We start from the raw sequence: 17915 nt of genomic DNA, 5'->3' as shown, positions 1-17915 counted from the left end.
CCTGGATTTCGATGTAACAAGGTGTATGGCCGAAAGTTGAGCTGGAATTGGGTTGGACTCGTGCTGGAAGCCCAAGCCCTACCACGCGACCGCGTGCCCCACGCGGCCGCGTCATTTTAAGAAAAAGGCCACCCGCGTCACCCTGGATTTTGGCAATACTAAATTTTGAACAGAGAGTTGTGCGACGTGAGGCTGCACTCATGCCACTAGCACAAATCAAGTCACGCGATCGCGTACCCCACGCGTCCGCGTCGCCTAACCTTATTGCGCACCACGCGACCGCGTCGCCAGCGTTGCACAACCTCTCCAGATTAGTGCCAATTTTCTTATCTTTTCTTCTCCGAATCCTTATTCTTCTTATCTTTTCTTATTTCTTTCTTCTTCCTTTCTTATTTTCTCTCACTTCTATTCTATTTTATTTAATTTATTTGCATACTTTCATTCATTGCATTTTTTTTATTTTGTGCATATTTTTATTTTTTCTAAATTTGTTATTTTGGTGTTAAAAATTTAATTGGGAAATTATTTTCTTGTAAATTATTATGAAATTGTTTGAAAATTATATATTACTTTTTGAAGGGTTTCTTGCATGTTCAATTTACTACTTTCAATAGCTTATTTACCATACATGCTATGTGTTTGTGAAAAAGCCCATATGGCATTATGCACTTCTCTATTATACTTTATATTATTCAATGCTTGCTTTTCATAAACTCCCTTTACTATTTTATTAATTGAATATAATTGTCAATACAAACATGGTGATTTATTACAAGTGATGCTTGGTCTATGCTACTCATGCCCTTCGCCGGCATGCCAATAAACACCTTGCATTCACTTGTCCTTATATAAACTAGCTATTTTCAATTGATGGCTTTTCACATGTACTCGCGAGCATGTGTTAATGTCAATTACATCCTGATGTGCATCCATCACCACTCTTCCATTCTCTTCCTTGCTATATATCTATTTGAATTTAATTTACTTTCTCTTCCCTTCTTCAGGATGGCCACCAAGGAAGGAAAGGAGAAAGCTATTCCCAAACCACCGGCAACGAAAGGAACAAAAAGAGCTCAGCTGAGAAACCACAACCCCCATCCACTTGCACATCTCAGCATGCACCGAGGACGGTGCAATCTTTAAGTGTGGGGAGGTCGATACCGATCTCCATGGGTTAGTTATTTCTTGACTCAACACCAAAAATTTTTTATTTTATTTGTTTGTTCATTGTTGCATTTGCATAATTGATTGCATATTTGTTTGATTTTTTGCATATTTTACCACTTGGTTGAAGTAATATTTTCTTTTCCAAGAAAACTTTTAAAGTATTTCACTAATTTGAATAAAATTTTTTGTTACACTTGTTTGAAGAAATATTATATTGGAACATGGTTTAGAGCTCGAACACACAAAACCTGTAAGATTTTTTAGCCTAATTGATTGGTTGCATTTTATCAACCAATAATTTATTTTTGATGTGTGTTTTTCTCTCTAAAATTGTGATCTTTGTCTTGCTTAATTCTATATTTCCATTATTTGATGTATACATGCACTTACATGATTGAGGCCTTTGTTTCACTGAGCTCACATACCCATATGGCCTTACCTTTCATTATCCCTTGCAAACCAATTTTGAGCCTATTATACCCATTTGTTCTTTATTTTAGCACATCATCAACTCTAAGCGAAAAACAATAATGTCCTTAATTTGAATCCTTGGTTAGCTTAGACTAGTGAAAGTGCTTATGATTTAAGTGTGGAAAAATTGTGTTTGGAAACATTTGGTTTGAGAATTGAGTATGTTAGAAATTTCTGAAAATGTGAAAGAAATGTTTAGGACATGTTTATGCATTCAATAATTTAATCATATGCATTGAGAAAAACAAAAGAAAAATAATATAAAAAAAAGAGAGAAAAATAAGAGAAAAATAAAAGAAAAAGAAAAGAAAAAGAGCAAATAAAAGGGGACAAAATGCCCCAAAGTGAGTGGTGAAAGCAATACATATGAGTTGTACTTGAAATTAGAATGTATGAATATGTGGAAAACATAGTTAATGGATGGTTAGATGTTGTATTATGATTACATGGATTCTCTAAGTTAGGTGGAAAAGTTTAAGTTAATTAAGGATTAAGATTTTTAGTCCACTTGGCCAAATACAATCCTACCTTGACCTTAACCCCATCACAACCCTTAAAAGACCTCTTGATATGTGTATTTATGCATTAAATTTTTGTTGATTGTTAGATGAAGAGCAAGCCTTAGAAAGCAAGGTTAGTAGAGAATTGAGAGAGTCGAACCTTAAACACTTGAATGATTAGAGTGTATACACTTCCAATGAGGGTTCGATGCTCGATTCTTTGTTCCCGGCTTTCATGAGCTATTTTCTTCTGCAAGTTTACTTTTACTTCATTTTTATGATTTGAATCAGTGAAATCCAGTTCATATATGTTCTTGAAAGATTTATTTATTTTTAACCAAGTAGGTAGAAACATTCTGCATGTAGTTGCATTCATATAGATAGGATTATATTTCATATTAATCTACCATTCCTCTTCATCTTTATAGTTTCTCTTGAGTTTAGCATGAGGACATGCTAGTGTTTAAGTGTGGCGAGGTTGATAAACCACTATTTTATGGTTTATCTTGTGCTCAATTGAGTAGATTTTATCAACTCTTTACCCACTTATTCATAATATTTGCATAGTTTTATATTTCCTTCCTGATTTTGTACTATGATTGAAAACGTGCTTCTTTGATCTTATATTTTCTTATTATTAATCCTCTCTTATTACCATTAGATGCCTTGATATGTGTGTTAAGTGATCTCAGAGATTACAGGGTAGAAATGGCTCAGAGGATGGAAAGGAAGCATGCAAAAGTGGAAGGAATACAAGAAGTTGGAGAAATTGCTAAGCTGTCCAGGTTGACCTCTTTGCACTCAAACGGCTATAACTTTAGCTACAGAGGACCAAATGACGCAGGTCCAGTTGCGTTGGAAAGCTAACATCCGGGGCTTCGATTTGATATATAATTTACTATAGCTGCCCCGACGCCAGGTGATGCGAACGCGTGGGTCACGCGGACGCGTGACCTAGCAGGAACACAACCTGCGCGGCCGCGTGAGCCATGCGGCCGCGTCACTTTTCCGCGACCTGTACGTACCAGAATACGCTGGGGGCGATTTTTGGGCTGTTTTTAACCCAGTTTGCGACACAGAAAACACAGATTAGAGGCTATAAAGTGGGAGAATCCATTCATTCATGGGAGGCTCTCATAATTCACTTTTCATGTTTTAGATGTAGTTTTTAGAGAGAGAGGTTCTCTCCTCTCTCTTAGTATTAGGATTTAGGATTTCTCTTAGTTTTTGGAGTAGCTCTCAATCCCAGGTTCTTTATTTATTCTATTATTTTATTTCAGTTTGTTAATGTTGGTTTACGAACTTCATGTTAGAATTGATTTCTTTTATTAATGCATTTTGAGGTATTTCAGATTATGATTGTTTTATTCTGTTTAAGATTGCTTTCAATTCAATTTAGATTTATTTTTTCCTTTCGGCTTTGAGTTATCAAACTCATTGTTGATTGAAAATTGGAATTCTTCAAGAATTAATTCAAGTTCCAATAACTCTAGTCTTTCCCAAGGAAAGACTAGGACCTGAGGAATCAGAATTAATTCATCCACCTAACTTACCTTCATAGTTAGAGGTTAACAAAGTGGGAGAAGAATCCAATTCTCTTAACAATTGATAAGGATAACCAGGATAGGACTTCCTGTTTTCATACCTTGCCAAGAGTTTATTTTATAGTTATTTATTTATTTTATTTCTTCTTATGCAACATACTGCTCCCTAATTTCTAAAACCCCTAATTTACAAACTCATAACCAATAATAGGAACATACCTCCCTGCAATTCCTTGAGAAGACGACCCGAGGTTTGAATACTCGGTTATCAATTTCAAGGGGGTTTGTTACTTGTGACAACCAAAACGTTTGTATGAAAGGACTTTTGAAGGTTTAGAAACTATACTTGCAACGAGGATTTATCCGCAAATTTCTAGACCACGCAAAAGTTCTCTCATCAGGTACCTGCAAGGGACTTTGATGCTTAAGTTAGCAAGGGTATTAAACAGGTATTGAGTAGAATCAGAGTATGAGTTATACCTGGGTGCTTCTATAATGGTGAGATGTGGCCTTCTGTGGATAAGATAAGTTAGTTATCTTATCTTATCTTTATCTTATCTTTTCAAGTGAGGTCATTGATGAGCGGATAATTTATACGCTTTTTGGCATTATTTTTAGGTAGTTTTTAATATGATCTAGTTACTTTTAGGGATGTTTTCATTAGGTTTTATGCTAAATTCACATTTCTAGACTTTCCTATGAGTTTGTGTGTTTTTCTGTAATTTCAGGTATTTTCTGGCTGAAATTGAGGGACCTGGGCAAAACTCTGATAGGAGGCTGACAAAGGACTGTTGATGCTGTTGGAATCTGACCTCCCTACACTCAAAATGGATTTTCTGGAGCTACAAAACTTCAAATGGCGCGTTCTCAACGGCGTTGAAAAGTAGACATCCAGAGCTTTCCAGCAATATATAATAGTTCATACTTTATTCGTAATTAGATAACGTAAACTGGCGCTCAACGCCAGTTCCATGCTGCATCCTGGATTCAAACGTCAGAAACACGTCACGAACTAGAGTTGAACGCCAGAACCATGTTACAACTTGGCGTTCAACTCCAATAAAAGCCTCTGCACGTGTAACATTCAAGCTCAGCCCAAGCACACACCAAGTGGGTCCCGAAAGTGGATTTCGGCATCAATTACTTACTTCTGTAAACCCTAAGTAGCTAGTTTATTATAAATAGGACATTTTACTATTGTATTTTCATCCTGGATTGTATTTTTGATCCTGTGATCACGTTTGGGGGCTGGCCATTCGGCCATGCCTGGACCTTTCACTTATGTATTTTCAACGGTGGAGTTTCTACACACCATAGATTAAGGGTGTGGAGCTCTGTTGTACCTCAAGTTTTAATGCAAATTACTACTATTTTCTATCCAATTCGATTTATTCCTGTTCTAAGATATTCGTTGTACTTCAACTTGATGAATGTGATGATCCGTGACACTCATCATCATTCTCACCTATGAACGCGCGTGACTGACAACCACTTCCGTTCTACCTTAGACCGGGTGCATATCTCTTGGATTCCTTGATCAGAATCTTCGTGGTATAAGGTAGAATTGATGGCGACATTCATGGGAATCCGGAAAGTCTAACCTTGTCTGTGGTATTTCGAGTAGGATTCCGGGATTGAATGATTGTGACGAACTTCATACTCCTGAAGTCTGGGAGTTAGTGACAGACGCAAAAGAATCACTGGATTCTATTCCAACCTGATTGAGAACCGACAGATGATTAGCTGTGCTGTGACAAAGCATTTGGACCATTTTCACTGAGAGGATGGGATGTAGCCATTGACAATGGTGATGCCTTACATACAGCTTTCCATAGAAAGGAGTGATGAAAAACTAGAAGGAAGAAGTAGGAAAGCAGAGATTCAGAAGGAACACAGCACCTCCATACACCTATCTGAAATTCCCACCATTGAATTACATTAGTAACTTTATCTTTATTTTCTGTTTATTTTATTATCTTTATTTAAACCAATAATCTCTTAATCCAGTTAAATCCACCTGACTGGGATTTACAAGATGACCATAGCTTGCTTCATACCAACAATCTCTGTGGGATCGACCCTTACTCACGTAAGGTATTACTTGGACGACCCAGTACACTTACTGGTTAGTTGTGCAGAGTTGTGACAAAGTGTGATTCACGTTTGAGAGCATCAAGCCTTTGGAGCCATTGTTGATGATCACAATTTCGTCCACCAAGTTTTTGGCGCCGTTGCCGGGGATTGTTCGAGTATGGACAACTGACGGTTCATCTTGTTGCTCAGATTAGGTAATTTTCTTTTTATTTTCCTTTCAAAAAAGTTTGCAAAAATCTTTCAAAAATTTTTTCTTTATTTTCGTTTTTCAAAAATATAATTTTCGAAAAAAATAATAAAAATACAGAAAAAATCATAAAATCATAAAAACCAAAAATATTTTGTGTTTCTTGTTTGAGTCTTGAGTCAATTTTTAAGTTTGGTGTCAATTGTATGCTTTAAAAATTTTTCTTGCATTTTTCGAAAATTCATGCATTCATGGTGTTCTTCATGATCTTCAAGTTGTTCTTGACAAGTCTTCTTGTTTGATCTTGATGTTTTCTTGTTTTGTGTTGTATGTTGTTTTTCATATGCATTTTTGCATTCATAGTGTCCATGCATTAAAGAATTCTAAGTTTGGTGTCTTGCATGTTTTCTTTGCATCAAAAATTTTTCAAAAATATGTTCTTGATGTTCATCATGATCTTCAAAGTGTTCTTGGTGTTCATCTTAACATTCATAGTGTTCTTGCATGCATAATTGGTTTTGATCCAAAATTTTCATGTTTTTGGTCATAATTGTGTTTTTCTCTCTCATCATTAAAAATTTAAAAATAAAAAAATATCTTTTCCTTATTTCTTTCCAAATTTTTGAAAATTTGAGTTGACTTGGTCAAAAATTTTTAAAATTACTTGTTTCTTACAAGTCAAGTCAAAATTTTCAATTTTAAAAAAATCTTATCTTTTTAAAACTTTTTCAAAAATTAAATCTTTTTTCATTTTTCTTATTAATTTTCGAAAATTCTTTAAAATGTTTTCCAAAAAAATCTTTTTCTTAATTTTATCTTAATTTTCGAAATTATGCTAACAATTAATATGATTGATTCAAAAATTTGAAGTTTGTTACTTTCTTGTTAATAAAGGTTTAATCTTTAAATTCTAGAACCATATCTTTTAGTTTCTTGTTAGTTAAGTAATTAATTTTAATTTTAAAAATTAAATCTTTTTCAATCCTATCTTTTTATCATATCTTCTTATCTTATCTTTTTATCATATATTTTTTAAAATTTTATCATTTTCAAAAATTTGCTTTCAAAATATCTTATCTAACTTGTTATTTTCTTATCTTTTCAAATTTGATTTTAATATCTTTTTCAACTAACTATTTGACTTTTTGTTTGTTTCTTATCTTTTTCAAAACCACCTAACTACTTTTCCCTCTTTAATTTTCGAAAATATCTCATCTCTTTTTCAAAAATTCTTTTTAATTATTTTAAATTTTAATTTTAATTATATCTTATCTTTAATTTTCGAAAATCATTAACTACTTTTTCAAAATTATTTTCGAATTCTCCCTCTATTCTCTTCTTCTATTTATTTATTTATTTACTAACACTTCTCTTCACCTCTCTTCAGCTCCAATCACTGCCTCTATCCTCACCCTTGTGATTAGATTCTCCACTCTTATTCCTTTCTTCTTGTACTAATAATAAGGATCCTCTTTGTCCGGATATAGAGGATTCCTCTTCCTTTTCTTTTTCTCTTCTCTTTCATATGAGTAGGAATAAGGAAAAAGGCACTCTTGTTGAAGCTGATCCTGAACCTGAAAGGACTCTGAAGAGGAAACTAAGAGAAGCTAAATTACAATAATCCAGAGGCAACCTTTCTGAAATTTTCGAATAAGAGAAGGAGATGGCAGCCGAACCCAACAACAATAATGCAAGGAGGATGCTTGGTGATTTCACTAAACCAACGTCCAAGTTTGATGGAAGAAGCATCTCAATTCCTGCCATTGGAGCAAACAATTTTGAGCTGAAACCTCAATTAGTTGCTTTGATGCAACAGAACTACAAGTTTCATGGACTTCCATCTGAAGATCCTTATCAGTTTTTAACTGAGTTCTTGCAGATTTGTGAGACTGTTAAGACGAATGGAGTAGATCCTGAAGTCTACAGGCTCATGCTTTTCCCATTTGCTGTAAGAGACAGAGCTAGAACATGGTTAGACTCACAACCTAAAGATAGCCTGGACTCCTGGGATAAGCTGGTCACGACCTTCTTGGATAAATTCTTTCCTCCTCAAAAGCTGAGCAAGCTTAGAGTGGATGTTCAAACCTTCAAACAAAAAGATGGTGAATCCCTCTTTGAAGCTTGGGAAAGATACAAGCAGATGACCAAAAAGTGTCTTTCTGAGATGTTTTCAGAATGGACGATATTAGATATATTCTATTATGGTCTACCTAAGTTTTCCAAAATGTCATTGGACCATTCTGCAGGTGAATCCATTCACTTAAAGAAAATGCCTGCAGAAGCTCAAGAACTTATTGACATGGTTGCAAATAACCAATTCATGTACACTTCTGAGAGGAATTCCGTGAATAATGGGACACCTCAGAGGAAGGGAGTTCTTAAAATTGATGCTCTGAATGCCATATTGGCTCAGAACAAAATGTTGACTCAGCAAGTCAACATGATCTCTCAAAGTCTGAATGGATGGCAAAATGCATCCAACAGTACTAAAGAGGCAGCTTTTGAAGAAGCTTATGATCCTGAGAACCCTGCAATAGCAGAGGTAAATTACATGGGTGAACCTTATGGGAACACCTATAATTCATCATGGAGAAATCATCTAAATTTCTCATCAAAGGATCAACAAAAGCTTCAACAAGGCTTTAATAATGGTGGAAGAAACAGGCTAAGCAATAACAAGCCTTTTCCATCATCTTCTTAGCAACAGACAGAGAATTCTGAACAGAGCCCCTCTAACTTATCAAACATAGTCTCTGATCTGTCTAAGGCCACTTTAAGTTTCATGAGTGAAACAAGATCCTCCATTAGAAATTTGGAGGCACAAGTGGGCCAGCTGACTAAGAAAATCATTGAAACTCCTCCCAGTATTCTCCCAAGCAATACAGAAGAGAATCCAAAGGGAGAGTGCAAGGCCATTGATGTAATCAATATGGCTGAATGCACAAGGGAGGAGAAGGACGAAAATCCTAGTGAGAAAGACCTCCTGGGACGTCTCTCAAACAAGAAGGAGTTCCCTATTGAGGACCTAAAGGAATCTGAGGCTCATATAGAGAACATAGAGATTCTACTAAATCTCCTTCTGCCATTCATGAGCTCTGAAGACTATTCTTCCTCAGAAGAGGATGAATGATGTGACTGGAGAGCAAGTTGCTCAATATCTAGGAGCCATCATGAAGCTAAATGCCAAGATATTTGGTAATGAGAGGAAGCATGAACAGCTTCTCTCAATGCAAAGTCAAATAGAGCCCCCACAGTCAAACTCTAAGTTTGGTGTTGGGAGGCCACAACCAAACTCTAAGTTTGGTGTTGAACCCCCACATTCAAACTCTAAGTTTGGTGTTGGGAGGTCCCAATAATGCTCTGAACATCTGTGAAGCTCCATGAGAGCTCACTGTCAAGCTATTAACATTAAAGAAGCGCTTATTGGGAGGCAACCCAATTTTTATTTATCTAATTTTATTTTATTTTCATTGTTCTTTTATGTTTTATTAGGTTCATGATCATGTGGAGTCACGAAAAAAATACTAAAATTAAAAAACAGCAGAAGAAAAATTACACCCTGGAGGAAGGACTTACTGGCGTTTAAACGCCAGTAAGGAGCATCTGGCTGGCGTTCAACGCCAGAACCGAGCATGGATCTGGTGCTGAACGCCAGAAACAAGCATGGACCTGGCATTCAACGCCAGAAACATGCTGCACATGGGCGTTGAACGCCCAGAATGAGCATCACTTCGGCGTTTGAACACCAGAATTGTGTGCAAAGGCATTCTACATACCTAATTGGTGCAGGGATGTAAATCCTTGACACCTCAGGATTTGTGGACCCCACAGGATCATCTCAGGATCTGTGGACCCCACAGGATCCCCACCTACCTCACCCTCTCCCTCTCCATTCACGGTCATCCCTTCTGTTTTCCACTCACCACTTCCCCATACACCCCACCTACCTTCAAAATTCAAATTCTCTTTCCCATCCAATCCCACCCATATAGCCGAATACACACATCCCTCCATCTCCTCTATATCTTCTTCTTATTCTTCATCTTTTCTTTCTTCTCTTGCTCGAGGGCGAGCAATTTTCTAAGTTTGGTGTGGTAAAAGCATAGCTTTTTTGCTTTTCCATAACCATTGATGGCACCTAAGGCCAGAGAAACCTCAAAAAAAAAGAGAAAAGGGAAGACAAAAGCTTCCACCTCTGAGTCATGGGAGATGGAAAGACTCATCTAAAGGGTTTATAGCTCAGTGGTAGAATATTTGACTGCAAATCAAGAGATCCCTAAGATACCTTAGGGGATAAATTGTCCTCCACACAACTATTGGGAGAAAATAAGGATAAGAGCACCAAAATCACTAGGGATCAAGCAACAGAGGCAAGGAAGAGACATAAAGGAGCCCAAAAAACACCATTGGTCCTTCAAAAAGGCACCACCCTCACTAAGGTGGACTCATTCCTTAACTTCTTTGTTCTTAATTCTCTGTTTTTCGATTTTTATGCTTCATTTTTATCTATGTTTTGTGTCTCTACTTCATGATCATTAGTATGTAGTAACTATGTCTTAAAGCTATGAATAAAATTCCATAAATCCTTCACCTCTCTTAAATTAAAAATGTTTTTAATCCAAAAGAACAAGAAGTACATGAATTTCAAAATTATCCTTGAATTTAGTTTAATTATATTGATGTGGTGACAATACTTTCTATTTTCTGAATGAATGCTTAAACAGTGCATATTTTTGATCTTGTTGTTTATGAATGTTAAAATTGTTAGCTCTTGAAAGAATGATGAAAAAGAGAAATGTTATTGATGATCTGGAAAATCATAAAATTGATTCTTGAAGCAAGAAAAAGTAGTGAATAGCAAAAGCTTGCGAAAAAAAACAAAATAAAAAGGCAAAAAAATTAGAAAAAAAGAAAAAAAAGCAAGCAGAAAAAGGCAATAGCCCTTAAAATCAAAAGGTGAGGGTAAAAAGGATCCAAGGCTTTGAGCATCAATGGATAGGAGGGCCCAAGGAAATAAAATCCAGGCCTAAGCGGCTAAATCAAGCTGTCCCTAACCATGTGCTTGTGGCATGCAGATCCAAGTAAAAAGCTTGAGACTGAGTGGTTAAAGTTGTGATCCAAAGCAAAAAGAGTGTGCTTAAGAGCTCTGGACACCTCTAACTGGGGACTCTAGCAAAGCTGAGTCACAATCTGAAAAGGTTCACCCAGTCATGTGTCTGTGGCATTTATGTATCCGGTGGTAATATTGGAAAACAAAATGCTTAGGGCCACGGCCAAGACTCATAAAAGTAGCTGTGTTCAAGAATCAACGTACTTAACTAGGAGAATCAATAACACTATCCGAAATTCTAAATTCCCATAGATGCCAATCATTCTAAACTTCAAAGGATGAAGTGAGATGCTAAAACTATTCAGAAGCAAAAAGCTACAAGCCCTGCTCATCTAATTAGAACTAATATTCATTGATATTATGGGATTTATAGCATATTCTCTTCTTTTTATCCTAATTGATTTTCAGTTGCTTGGGGACAAGCAACAATTTAAGTTTGGTGTTGTGATGAGCGGATAATTTATACGCTTTTTGGCATTGTTTTTAGGTAGTTTTTAATATGATCAAATTACTTTTAGGGATGTTTTCATTAGTTTTTATGGTAAATTCACATTTCTAGACTTTCCTATGAGTTTTTGTGTTTTTCTGTAATTTCAGGTATTTTTTGGCTGAAATTGAGGGACCTGAACAAAACTCTGATAGGAGGCTGACAAAGGACTGCTGATGCTGTTTGAATCTGACCTCCCTAAACTCAAAATAGATTTCCTGGAGCTACAGAACTCCAAATGGCGCGCTCTCAAAGGCGTTGGAAAGTAGATATCCAGAGCTTTCCAGCAATATATAATAGTTCATACTTTATTCGTAATTAGATGACGTAAACTGGCGCTCAACACCAGTTCCATGCTGCATCCTAGAGTCAAACGCCAGAAGCACGTCACGAACCAGAGTTGAACGCCAGAAACACGTTACAACTTGGCGTTCAACTCCAATAAAAGCCTCTGCACGTGTAACATTCAAGCTCAGCCCAAGCACACACCAAGTGGGCCTCGGAAGTGGATTTCTACATCAATTACTTACTTCTGTAAACCCTAAGTAGCTAGTTTATTATAAATAGGACATTTTACTATTGTATTTTCATCCTGGATTGTATTTTTGATCCTGTGATCACGTTTGGGGCCTGGCCATTCGGCCATGCCTGGACCTTTCACTTATGTATTTTCAACGGTGGAGTTTCTACACACCATAGATTAAGGGTGTGGAGCTCTGCTGTACCTCAAGTTTTAATGCAAATCACTACTATTTTCTATCCAATTCGATTTATTCCTGTTCTAAGATATTCGTTGTACTTCAACTTGATGAATGTGATGATCCGTGACACTCATCATCATTCTCACCTATGAACGCACGTGACTGACAACCACTTCCGTTCTACCTTAGACCGGGCGCATATCTCTTGGATTCCTTGATCAGAATCTTCGTGGTATAAGCTAGAATTGATGGCGGCATTCATGGGAATCCGAAAAGTATAACCTTGTCTATGGTATTCCGAGTAGGATTCTGGGATTGAATGACTGTGACGAGCTTCAAACTCCTGAAGGCTGGGCGTTAGTGACAGACGTAAAAGAATCACTGGATTCTATTCCAACCTGATTGAGAACCAATAGATGATTAGCCGTGCTGTGACAGAGCATTTAGACCATCTTCACTGAGAGGATGGGATGTAGCCATTGACAACGGTGATGCCTTACATACAGCTTGCCATAGAAAGGAGTGATGAAAAACTAGAAGGAAGAAGTAGGAAAGCAGAGATTCAGAAGGAACACAGCACCTCCATACACCTATCTGAAATTCCCAACATTGAATTACATTAGTAACTTTATCTTTATTTTCTGTTTATTTTATTATCTTTATTTAAACCAATAATCTCTTAATCCAGTTAAATCCGCCTGACTGGGATTTACAAGATGACCATAGCTTGCTTCATACCAACAATCTCTGTGGGATCGACCCTTACTCACGTAAGGTATTACTTGGACGACCCAGTACACTTACTGGTTAGTTGTGTGGAGTTGTGACAAAGTGTGATTCACGTTTGAGAGCACCAAGCCATTGGAGACATTGTTGATGATCACAATTTCGTCCACCAGTCATCTTATCTTCAAGGGAACCGCCCTTCTCTCTGTAAGCTTAGGCTGCCTTTAAGGTTTGGGTCGTGTCCCTTGAGTTGGGCCCTTCTTTGGGGTTTTCCTGTCGCTTTGGCCGACTTCTTCGTAAAGAAGTCGGTCTGCTTGACCTAAAGAGGTCGGTCGAATGTGAACACCACTAACGTTCCAAGATTTGGCAATAAGCCACGTTAAGAGTCAGGTTAACTTAGTTAACGTGAGCTCTAACGTGGAAGAGAGGATCAATGCCAACGTTAGTGACACTCATCTTTGTCACTAACGTTGGATCAAACTAGCATTGCTGGTGGACGAAATTGTGATCCTCAAAGTTGGTCTCTTTGTATTTGTATGAAATCAAAAATACCCCAAAGAGATCATGGTGTGATGAATTGGGATCTTAATAATCCCTGGTGTGATCATAACTCCGTTCAACTTAACCAGCAAGTGTACTGGGTCATCCAAGTAATACCTTACGTGAGTAAGGGTCGATCCCACAGAGATTGTTGGTATGAAGCAAGCTATGGTCACCTTGTAAATCTCAGTTAAGCAGATTAAATGGTTATGGGTTTCGAAAATTAATAATAAATAGAAAATAAAAAGGGATAGAAATACTTATGTAAATCAATAGTGGGAATTTCAGATAGGCGTGTGGAGATGCTAGAATCCTTTCGAATCTCTACTTTCTTATTGCTCTCATCCAATCCTTCTTACTCCTTTCCATGGCAAGCTGTATGTAGGGCATCACCATCATCAATGGCTACTTTTAATCCTCTTGGGAAAATGGTCCTATGCGCTGTCACTGCACGACTAATCGTCTGGAGGCATCACCCTTGTTGATAGCTACATCCCACCCTCTCAGTGAAAATGGTCCAAATGCTCTGTCACAGCACGGCTAATCATCTGTCGGTTCTCAATCAGGTTGGAGTAGAATCCATTGAGTCTTTTGCGTTTGTCATCACGCCCAGCCTTCAGGGGTTTGAAGCTCGTCACAGTCATTCAATACCGGAATCCTACTCGGAATACCACAGACAAGGTTAGACTTTCCGGATTCCCGGGATCCTACTCGGAATACCACAGACAAGGTTAGACTTTCCGGATCCCCATGAATGTCGCCATCTATCTAGCTTATACCACGAAGATTCTGTTGGGGAATCTAAGAGATATGCGCCCGGCCTAGAATAGAACGGAAGTGGTTGTCAGTCACGCGTGTTCATAGGTAAGAATGATGATGAGTGTCACAGATCATCACATTCATCAAAGTATTGTGCAACGTATATCTTGGAATAAGAATAAAAGAGAATTGAATAGAAAGTAATAATAATTGTATTGAAACTTGAGGTACAGCAGAGCTCCACACCCTTAATCTATGGTGTACAGAAACTCCACCGTTGAAAATACATAAGTGAAAGGTTCAGGCATGGCCGAATGGCCAGCCCCCTGAATGATCAAAAGACCGAATGATCAAAGACTAAACAGTCAAAAGATTAAACTGTCAAAAGATGTCTAATACAATAGTAAATTATCCTATTTATACTAGACTAGCTACTAGGGTTTACATGAGTAAGTAATTGATGCATAAATCCACTTCCGGGGCCCACTTGCTGTATGCTTGGGCTGAGCTTGTTCTATCCACGAGCTGAGGCTTCTCTTGGAGTTGAACTCCAAGTTATAACGTGTTTTGGGCGTTCAACTCCGGATCATGACGTGTTTCTGGCGTTTAACTCCAGACAGCAGCATGTACTTGGCGTTCAATGCCAATTTATGTCGTCAATTTCCGAATAAAGTATGAACTATTATATATTGCTGGAAAGCTCTGGACGTCTACTTTCCAACGCCGTTAAGAGCGCGCCATTTGGAGTTCTGTAGCTCCAGAAAATCCATTTCGAGTGCAGGGAGGTCAGATTCCAACAGCATCAGCAGTCCTTTGTCAGCCTCCTTCTCAGAGTTTTGCTCAAGTCCCTCAATTTCAGCCAGAAATTACCTGAAATTATAGAAAAATACACAAACTCATAGTAAATTCCAGAAATGTGAATTTAACATAAAAACTAATGAAAACATCCCTAAAAGTAGCTTGAACTTACTAAAAACTACCTAAAAACAATGTCAAAAAGCGTATAAATTATCCGCTCATCAATTGCTCACGTTAGTGGTCACATTAAGACCACTAACGTGAAAGTTAACTTGGAGCTAAGATTGATAAGCCAACGTTAGTGACACTCACCTTTGTCACTAACGTCGGAGATGGCATTCACTACCACGTTAGTGGCCACGTTAACTTAGTTAACGTGAGCTCTAACGTGGAGAGTAGGGGCACTTGGAGCGTTAGTGAAAAAGGTAAGTGTCACTAACGCTCTCGAAGGTGAGGCATAACCACGTTAAGAGCCACGTTAGTTACACTAACGTGAACTCTAACGTAGGACAAACGGCACGAGGCAACGTTATTGGGAAAGGTGAGTCCCAATAACGCTTGCGAAGGTTTATAAGGCAACGTTATTGGGAAAGGTGAGTCCCAATAATGCTTGCGAAGGTTTACAAGGCTACGTTAGTGGTCACGTTGGTGCCACTAATGTTGGTGTTAACGTGGGCTATATGGGGTTGGAACGTTAGTGAAAAATGTGATTGCCACTAACGTTCTCGAACCCACAATGTCACTTAACGTTAACTTCACTAATGCACATGCCTAATTCATACTTCTCTGCAAGCTGAGCCCACTAAAGATTGTAACTGCTTCAACTCAAGATCTAAGGCCCACATCCAAGACTTGAAGAACTCACTAGAAGATCAAGAGAAGTAGTATATATAGGAGTAGATTTGAACTATAGAGAAGCTTGGCACTTTGGAGAACTACCCTTTGTATATTTACTTTTATGCATTTTTAGCTAGGGAGGTATTCCTTTCTGCCATTTTCCATTTCTAGAGCTATGAACAACTAAACCCCTTTCATTGGGTTAGGGAGTTCTGTTGTAATTTGATGGATCAATTATAGTTTTCATTCTCTTCGTCTTTCTTCTCTTTTGATTTACTAGAAAGCTTTCGATCTTAATTCAATTGGTTAGTTGTCTTGGAAAAGAAACTCTCCATAATTGGATCTCCTCTGAGCCGTGGAAAAGGAATGAGGAGATCATGCTAGAAATGCTTTCTCATGTTGGACCAAATTGGGGTCTGGACAGATATAGTGACATGTAATCCTCCCAACACTTTGATTTGGAAATACATGTGGTATAATCAGTGACCACACTTCATCTCTTCCCATGAGCAATTAAATCAAGGAATTGGACAATTGTTCAAGCTTAGAGAGTTTGGGTTGCCAAGGAATTAGAACCCAATCACTTAAGATTGCCAAGGAGATCAATAGATGCTTTGATTGAGGAAGATATGAAAATGAATTTGATCCGGAGAATACAACATCTCCTGAGTCCAATGAATTCCCCATTTCTGATCTTACCCATTCTCTTTACTTTCTGCCATTTATTTTCATGCTCATTTCTCCAAATCCCCATCTAAGATTCTGCACTTTATTTTCTGCTATTTACTTTCCCACCATTTAATTTTCTGCAATTCTCAAACTACATTCTGTTTAGCTCAACTAGCATACTCTTCTAACTAAATTTGCTTGACCAATCAATCCCTGTGGGATTCGACCTCACACTATTGTGAGTTTTTACTTGACGGTAATTCGGTATACTTGCCGAAGGGAAATTTGTTGAGAGACAAGTTTTCATGCATCAAGTTTATGGCACCGTTGCCGGGGATGGATTTTGTATCAACAATGATTAAGTTGGAAGTTCACAAGATTGAGCATTTTTTTCTTTTGTTTATTTACTTTATTCAGTTGTTTACCTTCAGTTTGTTTCGTTTCTTCCTCACCCCCTATACCCCTTCTATTTTCTTTCTTTCTTTGTTATTATCTACAATTCTGCTCACTAACCCACTAACTGTTTGATAATTTGCATCACACACACTAACACTCACTCTAACAAGAATAATCTCTTCATTTCATCTCTTGTTGTGTGCTTTGTTAGTTGTATGACAGGGAGAAGAGGGGGAGCTTCAACTTCCTTCGATTCAGAACCTAAAAGAACCCTTCGGAGACTAAGGAGGGAAGCAAGAGGGAAAGGAGTTGTTGGTGCTGAGAAAGAGGAATAGTGTTTTGAAACCAACATGGAGGAGAACTTGGAAAACAATCATGAAAGAGAAGCTCACAACCATGCTAGAGAAGGCCCTGTAAATCATGCTGGGCAAGAAAGGAGAGTTCTAGGCTCCTACATCAATCCAAATCCAGGAAACTGTGGAAGTAACATCCAGAAGCCCACCATACATGCCAACAACTTTGAACTAAAACCCCAGCTCATCACCCTTGTTCAAAACAAATACTCATTTGGAGGAAGTGCTCAAGAAGACCCCAATCAACATCTAACCACTTTCCTGTGAATTTGTGACACTATGAAGTCTAATGGAGTCCACCCGCATGTCTATAGGCTACTTCTGTTCCCTTTTTCACTCAGGGACAAGGCATCCAAGTCGCTTGAATCCTTCCCAAATGAGAGCTTAACAAATTGGGAAGATGTGGTGAACAAATTTTTGGCAAGATTCTACCCTCCTTAAAGATTTAATAGGCTGAGAGATGAGGTGCAGACTTTCAGGCAACAAGATGGTGAGATTCTTTATGAGGCATGGGAGAGGTTCAAGGACTTAACAAGAAGATACCCACCAGATATGTTCAATGAATGGGTTCAACTT

The 17915-nt window shown here is 37.7% G+C and overlaps 1 non-coding gene across 1 annotated transcript; it reads right to left on the bottom strand.

The window, feature by feature from the left end:
* Window positions 1–17789: 17789 nt before the first annotated feature.
* LOC112804766 (small nucleolar RNA R71) lies at window positions 17790–17896 on the bottom strand. Its single transcript, XR_003203382.1, has one exon. It is a non-coding gene; the product is annotated as a small nucleolar RNA R71 (small nucleolar RNA).
* Window positions 17897–17915: the final 19 nt, after the last annotated feature.

Source organism: Arachis hypogaea, chromosome 5 (assembly GCF_003086295.3).
Source record: "Arachis hypogaea cultivar Tifrunner chromosome 5, arahy.Tifrunner.gnm2.J5K5, whole genome shotgun sequence".
Taxonomy (NCBI): domain Eukaryota; kingdom Viridiplantae; phylum Streptophyta; class Magnoliopsida; order Fabales; family Fabaceae; genus Arachis; species Arachis hypogaea.
The sequence above is the reverse complement of the archived record's forward strand: the minus strand, read 5'-3'. Positions and strand labels throughout refer to the sequence as shown.